This window comes from Olea europaea, chromosome 10, assembly GCF_002742605.1.
Source record: "Olea europaea var. sylvestris chromosome 10, O_europaea_v1, whole genome shotgun sequence".
NCBI classification, from domain to species: Eukaryota; Viridiplantae; Streptophyta; class Magnoliopsida; order Lamiales; family Oleaceae; genus Olea; species Olea europaea.
Window position 1 is genome coordinate 44,958,733 of NC_036246.1, and position 5,273 is coordinate 44,964,005.

General features: G+C 29.9%; 1 pseudogene; it reads right to left on the bottom strand.

Moving 5' to 3' along the window:
- Nucleotides 1-4,830, bottom strand: part of LOC111402494 — a 28,672-nt pseudogene extending 23,842 nt beyond the window's left edge.
- Between the last annotated feature and the right edge of the window lie 443 nt (nt 4,831-5,273).

Genomic DNA, 5,273 nt, shown 5'->3' on the forward strand with positions numbered 1-5,273 from the left:
TATATATATTTTTTTTTTTTTTTTTTAATTTTGGATTCCAAGCATATAAAATGGAGACAAAATGGTATTTAGATCATTGTTGATAGATTGATAAAGACTATAAGATTTTATTCAAAATGATATAGTTAGTTCATGCAATAAATTTATAAAATTGTATATAAATAAGAACATAATTGATATGGTGGAGTTTGGGTATCCATCTTTGACTTAGTTGTAAGGAGTTATATGATTAAATTACGTTGTACAACTTCCTTTAATAAAATATCAGACATGCGGATGACAAGTTCAGATGATAGGTTATCAACTATGGTTCATTAATTAAAAAGGATTTGACAAGAGAATAGTTCAAATCAAGACGTAAGACGAAGTTTGGAGAATATGCAAAGTAGTATCCTGAACTTCAAATTGGGAAATATCTGAATTTTTATTTAAATTTGGAAAAATTAAAGTTGAGAATATTATATATTGGTCTTTGAGATGTTATTTCAAAATTTTGGACAATTGTTTAATAATGGAATTTACAACAGTTTAGCTGGTATTTAATAATGCAATTTTTTTTCTAAGGCTTAGTAGACATCAAATGTAATTCATGAGTTAAGATTATTAGTGCAATTAAAGAGAGCTTGTCATAGTACAGTTGAAAAGATATTGATATAGGAAATGTAAGGGAAAATCTAAGGACAGGAAAGAATGAATTCTGTGTAGTTAAATTAGTGCACTAGTTATCTTGTGAGAAGGCAATTAGTGGAAGAGACATAATGGGAATATGAAGATCAGATATGCTATGTGATCTATATTTTGATATATTTGAGTCCTAGCTAGTTGATTGAATTTCGAGGATGAAATTCTTTTAAGAAGGTAAGATTGTTACAGACCAATTTTTTTTAGTCAAAAAATAATAACAAATAAAATAAAAATAAAAAATTGACTAATCAAGGTCAAAGTCAATTAAGGACTAAAATAAAATAACATATGTTAATGGGGTTTATTTTGCAATTGGCAATATATGAGGGTTAAATTGGATACAATTTAAAGTTGGAAATTTACTTATGTATTTTTGGAAGTTTAGGATTAAATGTGATATAAAAATAGAGTTGAAGGACTTAAGTTGCTAAAGTTGGTGTTATGGACGGCATATGGCAATTATACAATAATTATCCCATTTTTTTAATATATCAATCATCCAAACAAATAGGAAAAATCTGGAACCAGTAGATAAGAAGAAGAAATCGGCAGAAAGAAAAAGAAGAAAGGGAAGAAAGGAGGAGGAGAATGAAGGAGGTAGTTAAATGTTGATTTTCATTTTCCCTTCCCTTTATCCTCTTCAAGAGATAGAGAGATTTTATGTTAAATTGTTAGGGTTTAATTTGTAGTTAAATTTTCAGATTTTGAGATGAATACTACTTGGAGCTCAAGTTATTGATTCTTTAATTTCCACTTACACTAAGGTAAGGAGATATCGTTTTTTTTTTTTTTTTTTGGGACAAACCCTAGTTTTTAAATTTGATGATTGGGTATGGATTATTTGTGGAAAGGATTACATTAATGGAATCATTCACTTAGAAGAATGATTTTGGGGAACAATAGATATATTAATTTGATTGTAGTATGATTACTAGTTTTTCACTAGAATGAAAGGAATACATATTGTTATGATTGGAATGATGTTAAATTTGGATAAAGTACTCACATGTGAAGGTTTTAGAAATTAAAATTAGCTCCAATTGCTTAAAGGAAATTTAAGAAAATTTGGGAAATTTAGTTTGATTATTACTTCATTAGAGATAAAAATTTCTTTATTTTAATAGTAGTTAAATTAGTTATTTTGTAACGTATTTTAGGTGGTGACGAAGAAATTGGAAAAACTTACCAACTGGCCTAGGCTGTAGCTTGACTAGTGAGTAGATACAAACTTATTTTTTCAAAATTTAGTATTTATTAAATTTATATTATATTAGAAAATTTATTATTTCATTCAAATGAATTGACAGCATGATTTTTAGAATAAAGTGAATTTATAATCAGATATTTTTAAAGTTAAATTTAATTTAATTAAATCATTTAATTAGCATGTTATTTGAATATAACTATTTCAATATAGTTAAAATTATTTTTAAAACCACCAGAAAGTACCCCAGGTGATTTTATCCCAGTCTGCACTGGTGTGAATGTGTTTCTACTGTGTATGACAAGTTATAGTGATTTTACCCGCTCTGCACTATTGTGAATGTATTTTCATAGTGTATGACCAGATTATCAGAGGTCTTTGGGACCCACTCTCATACACACATAGGCTTTGGGCCGTGTACCAGGGTGAATGGCCTTTGGGGCAACTCTGCGTACGTATAACCAGATTATCAGAGTTGAATGGTTTTGTCTTGTACATCAAGATTATTCAATACATGAATAAGGCTATTCATTGGGTACCTTTTGGGTGTGGGTTCTCAATATTTCTACAGTTTATCTGATTTCAGATTATAGAATTCAGCTAATTCAGTTTTCAGAATAAAGCTTTCAGCTTATAGTATTGAGCAGCATCAATATTTTATAGATTTTTATGGATATCAGATTATTTATAGTCACTATATTTTACAGTTGCTTACCTAGAATTAAGAATAAAGGATTTTATGATGCAATCATGTTTAGTTTTAAAAGTGTTACCAGATTTTTGAATTCCTAGAAGTTTTAGTAGTGCAAGAATTTTCAGAAAATATGCATAAATGAAAAAAGTATATTTGTTCACGAAATTATTCACTCGCTGAGTTACAAACTCATATTTTGTTACCCTTTTCCCTTACCAGATAGTAGCTGAGTAGAGTAGCTTTGGAGCCTATCGAACCACCGTATTGAGCCACGCGTCATAAGTTGTATGACATCCTTTATCGGATTATATATTATGAGTTCTTTTGGGATACATGTAGCTTAAACCAAAAAAGTTTATTATGGGCTCATTAGATATTTGGTATTTTTAGTATATTTGAGGATTGTTTATTGTAAAGTAAGTAAATGTTGATTTGTCAGCATTTTATTTGAATAGTTTGTATTTTGAGGGACTATCGTACCCTGATTTATATTATAGATACTGATTTGAGGAAAATTGTTAATTGTTCAAGTGGTTTTAGTTCGTATTTCAAGAAAACTCTGTCAAAATTCTATTAAAAATATTTTTCAGTCAAGCAAGTCAAGGTAGAAGAAGAATTGACAATTACTTTCATTTCATGTATTTGGGGAAGAAGAAGAATATTCTCTAAAAATTTAAAATCAAAGTAATTAGAAATTAAAAATTTCTTTGTACATTCTTCTTCTATTTTGTACTTATTTTCGAGCGCATCGCAAATTTCCTTTGCTAAGTTGTGTTTGTATATAAGTCATACAAATGATCCAATAATGCGTTGAGAATGTGACCGCAGCATATTAACTCATCTTCTTGACGCTTTTGTCTTTCATTCCTCACCGCTTCGATTTCTCTATTTGTAGCGGCGCCAATTCCGTAGATAGGATGTAGAAGATCTGTAGTGCAGTGAGAAGAAACTTCAATTTGTCTTTCCATCGAATGTAGTTCGTACCATCGAACCAATGTAATGCACCATGTCTTGATTCATGAGTTTGATTGTCGCCAACGTTGTCTTGCTTTCCATTGCAGAAATATCGTTTGAGATTGTTGGAGAAAATTCACCGGATTGGAGTAGAGATCACAAAATATGAACCGAAAACGCCAATAACAAAATAATCTCGAACTTGTATCAATGAATGGTTTGAACACGATATCGTTGTCCTCAAACGATATTTGTCCCTTCTCCTATGAATTTGAGATGCTTCGAAGGTTGTTGGCAACAAGAATTTAAACAACAAAGCACAAGTACAAGTTTTAGAAAATTTGAAGAACACAAAGAATGAATATGAATATAGTTTTTAAAAACTTTGATCTTTGATTTTGGAAGTAATATGAAACCTTGATATTTTGTAATGTGTTTGCCTTCAACATGGATCCAATATATAGGCATACACACATTCACGAAATAGTACCAAGCTTTAAGTCAAAAGTCACCAATTATGAATTTACAACGAGAGAAAACGGCCTCCAACGATCAAATAATTACACCATGCGATTGCCATGCGGTCGCATGGACCTTTTTTTTGTTTGTTTGTTTGTTTTTTTTTTGTTGTTGTTGTTGTTGTTGTTGTTGTTGTTAGTTTTGAACAACATTATCACATCAGGAACTAGTCTATAAAACCAGCAGTTTTAAACTGCCAATTAGTGGGAAAACACAATTGACGACTAATTAAGAATTTACACTATAATTGCATTTGTACCCATCAGAATACGAAATAAGTTTAATCATCCATAGGCACAACGTTTAGCAATTAGTTCCAAGCCAATATCTTATAAAATTGAGTGAAGATTATATGCAGATCAAAAACAATTTTAAACAACAAACAATGTCCCATATCCTTTCTCTCTGCAATTCTACTCTAAGATTAACAATTTCCTGACTGCTAGTATTAGTTCATAAACAAATGAATACACAAATCATAACATATCTAATCTAATACATGCAATATATAATAATACCAGCAATAAAATGCAGACCAGAAAACTATGTAACAAATTATTAAAAAGCAAAACAACTAAAAATAGCTCCATTACAAATAAAATAATCATATAAAAGAGAAACAGAATAAGAGGATTTACATCAGAGGAGTTATTGATGAGTTCACGAAGAAAGATCTCCTTGTTGCTGCAGAAGGTATTGATGATCAGACTCAAAAGCTGGTTGATCTCAGCCTGAAAGTAAACGTCTCTGTATCCACCATTGAGAGTCAAATCTCAATGAATATTACTTTCTCTCTTTCTAAAAATTCAGTATCTATACAGAAGAAAGATTAGGGGAAGTGGAAATGTAAACAAGAGACGTTTAATCATGGAACGAGATTGCAGATGTTATATAGTAGGTTTCCGTAAGGCTTCTAGATCCTTCTTTTGGACAACGATGCAACGGAAATTTTCCTTATATTTCTCTAAGGGTGTGTTTGATTACATTTATTTTCTATGGAAAATATCAGTTTTCCATCCAAATTCCTACTTTGAGTTTTTGATTGCTATTTTTTTCCATAGAAAATATTTTCCAACTTTTGAAAATATGCTTAATTTTCCTTGTTTTTAAGGAAAATATTTTCCTTGGGTAGATGTGATTTTTATTTTCCACAAAAGATGGAAAATATTTCTTTTTCTAGGTGATATTTTCCATGTCAATCAAACATACTCTAAATTA